Source organism: Macaca nemestrina, chromosome 6, assembly GCF_043159975.1.
Source record: "Macaca nemestrina isolate mMacNem1 chromosome 6, mMacNem.hap1, whole genome shotgun sequence".
In the NCBI taxonomy this organism is placed as follows: domain Eukaryota; kingdom Metazoa; phylum Chordata; class Mammalia; order Primates; family Cercopithecidae; genus Macaca; species Macaca nemestrina.
The window spans coordinates 172,799,700-172,812,370 of NC_092130.1; the positions used below are offsets into that span (position 1 = coordinate 172,799,700).

A 12,671-nucleotide genomic window follows, 5' to 3' on the forward strand; every position below is an offset into this window, starting at 1 on the left:
TCCCTTCCTTACACCTTATACAAAAATTAATTCAAGATGGATTAAATACTTAAATGTTATACCTAAAACCTAAGCAATACCATTGCTTAGAAGAAAACCTAAGCAATACCATTCAGGCCATAGGCATGGGCAAGGACTTTATGACTAAAACACCAAAAGCAATGGCAACAAAAGTCAAAATTGAAAAATGGGATCTAATTAAACTAAAGAGCTTGTGCACAGCAAAAGAAACTACCATCAGAGTGAACAGGCAACCTATAGAATGGGAGAAAGTTTTTACAATCTATCCATCTGACAAAGATCTGATATCCAGAATCTACAAAGAACTTAAACAAATTTACAAGAAAAAATCAAACAACTCCATCAAAAAGTGGGCAAAGGATATGAACAGACACTCTTAAAAGAAGACATTCATACAGCCAACAGACACATGAAAAAATGCTCATCATCACTGGCCATCAGATAAATGCAAATCAAAACCACAATGAGATACCATCTCACACCAGTTAGAATGGCAATCATTAAAAAGTCAGGAAACAACAGGTGCTGGAGAGGATGTGGAGAAATAGGAATGCTTTTACACTGTTGGTGGGACTGTAAACTAGTTCAACCATTGTTGAAGACAGTGTGGCAATTCCTCCAGGATTTAGAACCAGAAATACCATTTGACCCAGCCATCCCATTACTGGGCATACACTCAAAGAATTATAAATCATGCTGCTACAAAGACACATGCACATACATGTTTATTGCGGCACTATTCACAATAGCAAATACGTGGAATCGACCCCAATGTCCGTCAGTGACAGACTGGATTAAGAAAAAGTGGCACATATACACCATGGAATACTATGCAGCTATAAAAAAGGATTAGGTCATGTCCTTTGTAGGGACATGGATGAAGCTGGAAACCATCATTCTGAGCAAACTATCCCAAGGACAGAAAATCAAACACCGCATGTTCTCACCTATAGATGGGAATTGAACAATGAGAACACTTGGACACAGGGTGGGGAACATCACACACCGGGGCCTGTCGTGGGGTGGGGAGAAGTGGGAGGGATAGCATTAGGAGATATACCTAATGTAAATGACGAGTTAACGGGTGCAGCACACCAACACAGCACATTTATACATATGTAACAAACCTGCACGTTGTGCACATGTACCCTAGAACTTAAAAGTATAATAATAAAAAATAAATAAATAAATAAATTTGAAAGGAAAAAAAAAAAGGTGGCAAAGGATAAAATCATTGTTAGCTCACACATTAAAAAAGAAAATAACGGAATATATCTTCTTCAAGTCTCCATCCCTAGCGATGAGAACTGCACCTGGCAAACAAGAGGGCATTCAACACGTAGTATCTGTTAAAATGAGTAACTCCCCAAAAGTACTACGTGGAAGGCGATATAGTTATTATAACCAAGTTCTGCGGAAACATGGTGTTGAAAACCGTACTGAAGCTAACTATGTGGTCACCTACCAGGAGCCACATACATCCTGAGGGCTTCCCAGATCAACCCCTCATCCCTGCGACAGAGCCACAACCCAGCACCAGCTTCCCACGCCTGTCAGCGGAGGCCCCAGCCCAGGCAGGCCCAGGGACTACGCGACGGCGGGCGGGGCTTCCGGCCAGGTGGACGCTCGGCAGTTCCCCGGATCCCCGGGGCGCGCCCCTCCCCGTCACGTCCCCCGTTCGCCGCGTCCACGCCTGCGGTTTCCCCGGGCCTGGGAAGCGTCTAGAGCCAAAGGCGCGGCAGCGGAGAGGCCTCACACCGCCCAGGGGCTTCCCTGGGTAGAGGCCGACGCGGGGCCCAGGGACACGCTCCTGGGGTCCCCCCTACGACCCAGCGCGCAGCCAGCACCCGCAGCGAGCCCCCGAGCCCGAGGGGCGTGGGAACCACGCGGGCAAGCCGGCTGCCCTTCCAGCCCCGGGACGCTTCCCCATCGGGCCAGTGCTAGGCGGGCGGTCGGGACCCGGGGATCGCAGCCTCTGGAGCGCTCACCCGGGCGGCGCAGGCCAGGGACGCCCATGGACAGCGCGACCTCCTCCCAATCCGACGCCCATGGACAGCGCGACCTCCTCCCAATCCACACACGCGCCCACGTCCAAAGTGCGCATGCTCGGCACCGGGGACCAATAGGAATCTCGATCGGGGGGTAGCTGGGGCCAATCACAGCGCGTCTAGCGTGTGGGCGGTGTCTCCTCCTGTTACGCGTGCGCGGAGCTGCTGCGTTGCGCGGTCCTGAGGTGGGCTGAAGGCTTGGCCGGTCTGCCTCACTGAGCCGGCTCAGCCAGCGAAGGTGTTCCTGGAACGTCAGACACTTAGGATGGGAGGTTCTTTCATCTGGAAGAGGGCCCTGGCGTCTGGAGCTTCCCTCCCTTCTGTCCTGCTGAGTCGTCCCCTCGTCTCCCGCGAGGCATTTAGGTCTGGGCAGGCCACCTCTGCCCCATCACGATCCTGTTATTTTACTGTTTCATTATTTCTCTCACTTTCCTATTTGTTAAATCAAACTTTTTCCTTCCATAGCCATGGCTCCTTAGAAGGCTACCCATGCCTCGACATATCTGACATTTGACGTTTTACCCAAATAATTGGCCAAAGTCTATTGCCTTTTTTAACTTGTATTTTCTAAAGCTAGTCTGATCCTAATCAACACAGTTTTTTTCAACAAGCATGTAAGTGTGCATATTTTAGACATGCGAGGGCTGAGTTTAACCCATCTGCTACTAACTTGTGTTGTCTTAGAAGATTATCTAACCCCGTGCTTCAGTTCTCATATATAAACTGAAACTTTATAGACTCACTGGTGGCCTGTAAGCCTTAAGTTAAAACATGGAGCCTATCAGAACTGTGCCTGGCACGTGGTGAAATGTTCAAAAGTTAATATTGTTATTAGGTGCTGGGCAGTTTTCTAAGCCTTCGGATATAGGGATCAAAGTCCTTGATGTTCTGGTGTTTATAATTTATTGTGGACATTTTGCTATCTTTTTTGGATACAGATCTTTATTTTCATAAACATGGATAATTTTCATTGAGTGCAGTGTGATCTCATGATACTTTTGTAGTATTTCATCATTATACTTATATTCTTTTTAAAATTTGGGTACTGTTGAGGGAAAGTGAGAATAACATGATTTTGATAACTTGGTAGAAGAACCTTTTTCATTCATCTGGTGTTGCCACACTGGGGCTCTGGGTGCTTTATGAATCATGTTCACAAGTCATACTTGTGTCCGTGGTTCTTTCCACTATAGCCACCATAGTTCAGGGTGAGATTTTTCACACCGACTGTAAAAGGTTATCTGCAGACAATGGTAATGAGCTTGTCTGGTTGGTGTCCTGTTGTTTTCCCAAGTACATACTTGGAAGAGAATGAACAAAAGACTAAAACATGGGTGAATAGATGTTTTGCAGTGAGCTAAAAAACAACAATTCACTTTACAAGAACAATTGCTTGATATTCTACAGCAGTTTTGCAGATTTCTGAAATGGAAGAAACATAGTGATGGAATGCTGCTAAAAGAAATACAAGAGAATAACACCTTTGGTGCTTGTCAGTCTCATTTTGAATTTTTTTTAAAAAGCTGTCAATTACATGTTTGGTGACTGCCTTGAAAGTTCTAATTCTGTTGCATGTGGATCCACAAGGAGGCTTAGGAAGCCTGATGGCAGAATACAAATTGTCTTAAAAGAGTTCATAGATATTCACAATCTTTGTATTGAAAGAAGTAAGATGAAACTCCCCAGGTCCGGTTAGGGCAGCACTGGGAATACAAGGTGAGAAATTGGAAGAATTTACCACACACAAAAAAATGGTATGTCTGTATTAGTCCGTTCTTGTATTGCTATAAAGAAATACAGTACAATACCTGAGACTGGGTAGTTTATAAAGAAAAGAGGTTTAAATGGCTCACAGTTCTGCAGGCTGTACAAACATGGTGCTGGCATCTGTTAGGCTTCTGGGAGAGGCCTCAGGGAGCTTTTATTCATGGTGGAAGGCCAGCAGGAGCAAGAGAGAAAAACAGTGGGGAGGTGACACAATTTGCAAGTCAGGAAGTCAGCACCAAGCCTGAGGGATCTGCCTCCATGACCCAAACACCTCCCACTGGCCCCTGCCTCCAACATTGGGGATTAAAATTTAGCGTGAGATTTGGTGGGGACACATATTCAAAACATATCAGTGTCATTTTATGAAATATTCTGGGCTGAAAAAGGGGATCTACAAGCAACTTTAAAAAGAAGATAATTAACATCTCTTGGTTAACAGTTTCTAACTTGAATCCTAAATGGGCCAAGTGTGCAGCATACTTGTGGTTTTTGATCAGACACTACCTGTGATCTCTCTTTTTCTTAGTTCTAATAAAGAAACAGACACTAAGTCTTAGAAAGTTTCTAATAATTTGGGCACAATAGCATTTTTTTAAACAAAGACCTAGAGCAACATGTTGCTGAACTTTCTGAGCAAAGAAAGTCAAGTGATATAGAAAACTGATTCCTGAGCCAGGGGCAGTGGCTCACACCTGTAATCCCAGCACTTTGGGAGGCCAAGGTGGGCAGATCACGACATCAGGAGTTCAAGACCAACCTGACCAATATGGTGAAATCCATCTCTATTAAAATACAAAAATTAGCCAGGCACGGTGACATGTGCCTATAGTCCCAGCTACTTGGGAGGCTGAGGTAGCAGAATTGCTTGAGCCCAGGAGGTGGAGGTTGCAGTGAGCAGAGATTGTGCCATTATACTCCAGCCTGAGTGATAGAGCAAGACTCCGTCTCAAAAAAAAAAAAAGGAAGAAAAAGGAAAACTGACCCCTTCAAAATCCATTTTGAATGTAATAGCAGAAAGTTGTTTTCCCCCCCTTGCAAATTACAGGCATATGTCAGAGATATTGGGGATTCAGTTCCAGACCACTTCAATAAAGTGATTATCACAATAAAGCATGTCAGATGAAGTCCTAGACAGCATCTCATTCCACATAAGGCTATTTTGTCTACACTGAAAAACTGTTGTTCAGTGTAGCCACCTTTATCAATGATCTTCTGGATAACTTGTGGCAGTGTCTACATTGGCACTTGCTGCTTCACGTTGCACTTTTATGTATGGAGACAGCTTCTTTCCTTAATCCTCATCAGCCAGTGTCTGCCAGCTTTAAACTTTTCTGCAGCTTTCTTATGTCTCTCAGTCGTCATAGAAAAGAAGAGAACTGGGGCTTTGTTCTGGATTAAACATTGGCTTAAGGGAATGATATGTCTGATTTGACCTATCCAGACCGCTAAAACTTTCCCCAGATGAGCAAAAAGACTGTTTCACTTTCTTCTTATCCCTATATTCACTGAGGTTGCACTTTTAATTTTTTTTCAAGAACGTTTCCTTTGCATTCAAAACTTGGCTAACCCTTTGGAACAAGAGGCCTAGCTTTCAACCTATCCAGCTTTTGACATGCCTTCCTTGCGAAGCTTAATCATTGCAAGCTTTTGATTTAAAGTGAGAGACTTGCAAGTCTCCCTTTCACTTGAGTGCCTAGAGGCCACTGTAGGGTTATTCATTGGCCTAGTTTTAACATTGTGTCTCAGGGAACAGGGAGACTTAATGGGAGGGAGAGAGATGGGGAACAGATGATTGGTGGTGCTGTCAGAACACACAAATTTACCAATTCAGTTTAAAGTCTTATATGGGTGTGGCTTTTGGCACCCCCAAACAATTATAATAGTAACATCAAAGATCACTCACCACATATCATCATAACAGATATAATAATAAAAAGTTTGAAATATTGTGAGGATTACCAAAATTTGACACAGATACATGAACTAAGCACATGCTGTTGGAAAAATGGCGCTGACAGACTTGCTCAATGCAAGGCTGCCACAGCCATTCAATTTATGTATATATATGTATATATATGTATATAAAAGACAGTATCTGTGAAGCACAATAAAGCAAAGTGTACAATAAAATAAGTATGACTGAATAAACTTTTAGTCCCTCAGGTTTTCAATTAATAAAACCACTTGGGAAAGTCAATTACTTGCCATGAAAAGCTGCATTTTGTTTAGAAAACTAGAAAATATGCTATTCCCTCATTTTTATTCTTTTCATGCATAATATTGTTAAACTCTTAATTCATGTTCACTGATTAAATATAATCTATCTGACTTATGCTAAACACATTTAGCTCTCATTTTTTTTTCATTAGTTTCAAGATAAACTGGTTATAACTTAGACTAGAATAATTAATATTTGAAATTTTGATGTTTCAGAGTCCAGGAATGCTTTATACTCAGCAATGTTTTGACTTTCTTTTCCATAATCATCTAAAACAGAAGTCATGTGGTAAAGCATTTGAACCAGAAGAAAATAGTTAAAGAAATGTAACCATTTTATGGAAAGAGAAGCAGGCAGTTTCCAGAAGAGCAGGATATTTACTGACCTAACCAATGTTAGTCACTTTGGACATTTTCTTAAGAGGGTTAGTTTATAATTTTATATCAAATCAAGTCTACCTAGATATGTCAGATGGCTGGATCTCAGTTAAAGGAAATATACAGTGAGGATAAATAAAGAAAAATAGATCATATTATTTTGGAGATAAATATTTATAATCATTGAGTCAAGCAGAAAATTATTTAAACGAGCAACAGAAGATTCTTGTATATCAATGTGAAATTTGGGGGGAACATAAAAATACAAATCAGTAAAAAGGAACTTAATGTAGATAAGCTTTTCTTTGAGGTGGCAAGGGAAATTGACAAGGGAAACTTCTGACTTTAAATCATAGAAAGTATGTGAGTTTCATTTGATCCGACATAAATCTTTCATTGTCAGGTTGAGACACAGAACAGGAATGGCAAGAAAGGCAGGAATGAGGGATCAGAGGTAGAAAAGGCTCTGAAGTTGAGAAAATTGAGTCTGGGTCCTTTCATTGTCAGATGGTTCCATCAAGAAGGAACAAGAAGAAGGAAAGAAACTGCTATTATTTTCTCCCTTAATGCCCACCCATGTCAGGCCACGTACCAGGTACTTTCATTACATGCCAACCATGTGACTTGGGACAAGTTAATTCTCAAGTCATAGTTTCCTTGGAGATGATACTAGTAGAATTGTGTGAGAATTAAGTTATTCAATACATGTAAAACACAAACATGGTAGCACATGTTATTTAGTACGTGTAAAACAAACATGGTAGCACAAAGAAAGTATACTGTAACTATTAATTATAATGATTATGTCTGATTTTGTCACACTATGCTGGTGCCTCACTTTACCTTTGGGGTCTGTTTATTCATCAGTAAAACTCAGGGAGAGGGGGGTTAGGTTAGTTGATCTCTAAGATTATTCATAAAATGTTCTGGTTCTTGTGTTTTAGAGAGTGATGAAGGCAAAGAGAATAAAACAGACTGAATGGGAAAGAGACTGGATAGATTCTAATATGTTAAAGCACCCAGTTAAGTAGTCTGTCTACTTGGAGGCTAGGCTTTAAAGCATGTTTTGTTCACTTTGAAATCAGATTTGAAAAGGATTTCCAATTCTTATCAGATCTGTGCTATTGAAAATGATGTTTTGAACCTTTAAGATATTTGTAGACATCGTTTTGGTTAGAAGGTTCATGAACCTTCAGAAAATGTAAAGTATGTACCATATACTTGTATTTTTTCTGGAGATAAGCTCTACATTACATTGTTTTTAAAAGTATGGTGACTTCACTTCTAAATCCTAATAATTACTGATTTAATCCCTTCTACATACCCCATTCTATACCCCAGAATTTCTTTCATAGCACTTACAGTAGGACAAAAATATCTTTATACTGTGACACATCTCTTCCCCATACCTCTTTGTTACCCATTTTCCAGTTCTGGTCCTTTGAGATTTTGGATTATCTGCACAATCTATTAGCTTATGTACATAGATATACAACCCTGATAAATTCCTTCCAGGAAAAAGAACACTTGGGGGCATTTTTTGGAGTTCTACCCACAGAAAGTGTTTACCTTGTCATAGTCCTTCACGGTTCCTGAAGAATGGGGCTGCTGAAGGGTTTTTTTTGGATGGGGCAGTAATCTTGCAGTTCTCCACTTTTAGGTGATGCCAGCATGTTACATAGAATTATCCATAAGCAAGACTCAGTATTTTCCTCTTCCATCAAAATGTTACAATATGCTTGCATTGAGAAACAATGGTTAATTCAGCAAGAGGAGGAGCCATGCAAATCTGAGCCTCTTACTTTTACCTTTAGGTCTTGCTTGAGACCAGTCTCATATATGAAACTACAACTTGTAATGGAGTGCTGCTATCTACATAATTCATTGCTTGTTTTTTCAGACATTTCCCAGTTCTTGAAGGGCAGAAGAGGTTGAATGTTTACTTAGTGGCTCAGAGTCACACATTCTGTCTCTACTTCTTCTTCTTTTGATAGCTCCTGTAGCACACCAGGAGCTATCAAAAGAGAACACTGTGTATGCAAATGATGACAAAGCTTTGCTCCAAAATCCTGAAGTTTTGCATTATGCTTCTACAGTGACCTCCCAAAGGTTCTAAACAGCATTTGCATCTGCCACAAATACGTCGAATACTTTTCGATCTGCTAGGTCATGAGGCCCCAGTAGCAGATCAGTTTGTACGACAGCCCAGGCCTATATGTACAGCCGTATTTTCCTCTGGTCACCATTCAATACTGATAGCTTCTAAGATTTCTCATTCAAGAGGTAGCACACTACAGATCCAAAGAGGCCTTCTCCTTATATCTCAATGTGCCTTCTGAACACTGGACCTCTCACCAAGACATCGAAGAAGGTGGCAGCGTCTTGCATTTTTAGGTATTTGTTCCTGTCCGTGGTATACATGTATGTCTCTGGTCAGGGTGTCTGGGATATTTGCGACTTTGTGCTCACCGGGTCTGCTCAGCACTGTAGAGGGCCTGTGCAATGCAGAGGTCACCAAGATTCTCATGGATTATATTATTACATAGGACTAGAGAGTTGATATAGTCTAGAAGTTAGACCATTTTGCCAGCTGAAAGCAAACTATTTCAGTACCCTTTATTAAAAAATATAGCCATAAAAGCATTCACCAGATTTATAGCCCCATACCTGGTAATTGACTGTCTTCATTTTTTTCAATGAAATAAACACACACACACAACTGAACAACAGTTACCTTTGGAGTCGCCATATGATTAAGTTTATGATATTCTATTGCTGTTTTCCAAGATCCAAGTCTCCTGCACAGCCCCTGCATCCTGTACGTTCCTGATGGAGGCTCTAATCTCCACATCTCTTCCGTGAGTGTGGTATTGCTTTTATTACTTTGGTAGTAGAGACAGTTCAACTTCATATTTCTTCTGTAATAGTCCTCAGTCCACAAATCAAGAAACCCATATAGAAATATTTCCAGGGCTGAGTATTTTGATTCCAACTTTGCATTTTGAAATTGGAGGAAAAAAAAATACCACAGAATAGATTTGGGGACCTTCTGGCCCCATGTGAGATAGAACTGTGCTAAAACTACGTTAATCAATTCTGTAAACTCCTACTTTGACTAATGAACCATAACAACACTTTGGGTTCATAAGAATAAGTATCACTTTAGAGCCTATGAAGAGCATTTGTTTTTCTTCCACAAAGCACAGTGACCTAGTAAAGAGTTTCAGGTACTTTGGAAATGAATAAGAGAAAGATTTAAATTCTTAATTTCTGACGGTGTAGTATTGTTCCTTCCCTAAAGAGATCAGGCTTCCATTTCATTCAAAAGGCTCTTGGCCTGTGAATAGGGCTATAAACTCTATTGTGGTGATTCAAGTGAGACATCCATTTGTTCACTAGACATGAAACCTTTCTGTTTGATTATACAAATAAATAATTTAAAAGGTTTCCATTTTCCAAATCTTTCTCAGATTCTTTCTTTGAACTGTAAACTTGATTTTTAGCCAACTGCGATGGTGTGTGCCTCTGGTCCCAGCTTGAGAGGCTGAAGCAGGAGGATTGCTTGAACCGAGGAGTTTGAGGCTGCAGTGAGCTATAAATATGTACTGCCTTCCAGCCTGTGCAAAAGAGTGAGAACCCATCTCTAAAAAATAAATAAAATAAAAATATTTGAGCTTCTCAAGGAACTGGGAAATATAGTTTATAACTTTAGCCAAGTTGATGCAGCACAGTCCAGCAAAAAATAGGTGCATGGTTGATCACAGTTTAATATGATGTGCACACTCACATTGAAATTCAACAAAACACTATGGTATTATACTAGAATTTAGGATTTAAAGAAAGTCAGAAAATGATACATGGAGTGATTTGTGGGCTGAATTTTGAAGGAATGTAGGTGACGGGAGTGATGGAAGAGCATTTCCGGCAGCATTCCAGATACAACATTGGCCAATGATGGATAGATTACCATACCTGGAATATGCGATGCATTGCACGCAGGGTAGATACTTGAGCTGAGGCTAGATCTGACTTTTTCTGGCATGGTTTGAAAAACAATCTCTAGCCCAGCAATTATGCATGCATTTTATAAAGATAATTTAGGCTGGTTAAAATTTACCTACACTCATCAAAATAGGACACACACATTGAGATTTTAATTGAACATTGATTCCCCATTTTGCATTGATTAAGTTCATAGGACACATTGCAACAGTTTACTTTAATTCAGTTACCTTTTCCCAAACCATAATATAACTGGTCAAATAGTGTTTTAACTATTTGAACAACTTTCTTTTTCTTTTATTTTTCTGATTAGATATTTTTTCTTTTTTTTTTTTTCAGGAAGAATATTAAAACTAGATATGGATTTGTGTGTGTGTCTGTGTGAATGGTGATCAGTTATTAACATGTGAAATGCTTTCACTTCTGTCTATGTGAACCAAAGAGTAGGCCTTCACCTTGAGGCCTAACAGGATTTAATAACACAGGATTGTGATGTGTTGTGTTATATGTCATCATAGGTAGGACATAGTACCCAGTTTGGCCAGTTGTGGATCAAACACCGCTCAAATTGTTGCTATGAAGACTGTTTTTTTTTTAGATGATATTAACATTTCAATCAGTCGACCTTGAGTAAAGCAGATTACAAACCATAATGTGAGTAGGCCTCATCCTGCCGGTTGAAGGCATTAAGATATATGACTCAGGTTCCCCAAGGAAGAAAGAATTCTGCGTCCAGACTGCCTTCAGGCTTGAGGATGTAACATCAATTCTTTCCTGGGTCTTCAGCCTGCCAGTTTAACCTGCAGATTTTATGCTTGTCAGCTTCCAAAATTGTGTAAGCCAATTCTTTAAAATAAAATTTATCTCTCTATATACACATGTCTGTTTCTCTGGAGATAACTGACTAGTACAAAAATAAACCAAACATTGTTTTAAAACATCAAGTTTAAAAGCATTTTTTGTGCACAAAGAAGTTGCTGTTTAATTTTTTAAAAGAATTGTGAATTGGAATAAATCACTGATAACTTATAATCAAGACTGGGTTATTTATAGTGTTGGGAACAATATTGGCATGCATAATTGAGTTTAAACATGATCTCCAGATTCAATTTTTACCAGCAATTTTCAAACCATTTACCAATGAATCAATTGACTCTAAAATGAATAGATTTTTTTCCCTATTTGATATTATTATAGGGCTACAAATAACTATTGAAATGGCAAAAATATTGAAATAAAAGGGAAGAAAATATCATCTCCAAGTTGATGATAAGCACTGGATAAGAGATCTAAAATTAAACAAAATAACCGATGCATTGGTTCACATCTGTAATCTCAACGCTTTGGGAGGCTAAGGTGGGAGAGTTGCTTGAGGCATGGAATTCAGGACCAGCCTGGGCAACATGGTGAGACCCCATCTGTACATAAATCAATTTGAAGACAAACAAATAAAATTTAACATGGAATATACATATTGGAAAAATAAGGCAGTATTGTTATCATAGCAAAAAATATAAATGCACAAATTTACGGTTATGAGTTGAATAGTGTCCCCTAAAAATTCACATGATCAAGTCCTAAACCCTAGTACCTCAGAATTTAACTTTATTTGGAGATTATTTCTTTATAAAATGAGAAATTTGGAGACAAATCCCAGTGTAGGGAGAATGCCATGTAAAGATGAAAGCAGAGATAAGATTCTTCAAGAAAGCCAAGGAATACAAAACATTGCCAACAAACCACCAGGAGCCAGGGAGAATCTTGGGCCAGATTCTACTTCAACTCTGAAGGTACCATAAACTTGGATTCGTAGCTACGACACAATACATTTCTGTGATTTAAGCCACCCAGTTTGTGGTACTTTGTTGTAACAGCCCTACCAAAGTAACTTAATAGTACCAGTTGATTTTTCTTTAATAAATATAATGAAGAAATGTACTTGTTAATTTCCTGATTACTCAACTAATCTCAGCATTCTAGATTGAGTATCCCTTATTTGAAATGCTTAGGACCCAGAAGTGTCCAGGATTTTGTATATTTTGGGGGGCAGATACTGAAATATTTTCATAGGCATGTTGAGGTATATTAGGGATAGGACCAAAGTCTACAGGTAAAATCTATTTGTGTTTTGTAGGTATGTTATATACCTAGCCTGAAGGTAATTTTAAATATTTTAAATAATTTTGTGCATGAAATAAAATGTGTGCACACTGAACCATCAGAAAGCAATGGTGTCAC

The 12,671-nt window shown here is 39.6% G+C and overlaps 1 long non-coding RNA gene across 1 annotated transcript; it reads left to right on the forward strand.

Moving 5' to 3' along the window:
* Positions 1-8,527: 8,527 nt before the first annotated feature.
* On the forward strand, positions 8,528-10,557 carry LOC112427992 (uncharacterized). The gene is made up of 3 exons (XR_003019796.2): positions 8,528-8,825; positions 9,219-9,289; positions 9,902-10,557. It is a non-coding gene; the product is annotated as an uncharacterized lncRNA (long non-coding RNA).
* Positions 10,558-12,671: the final 2,114 nt, after the last annotated feature.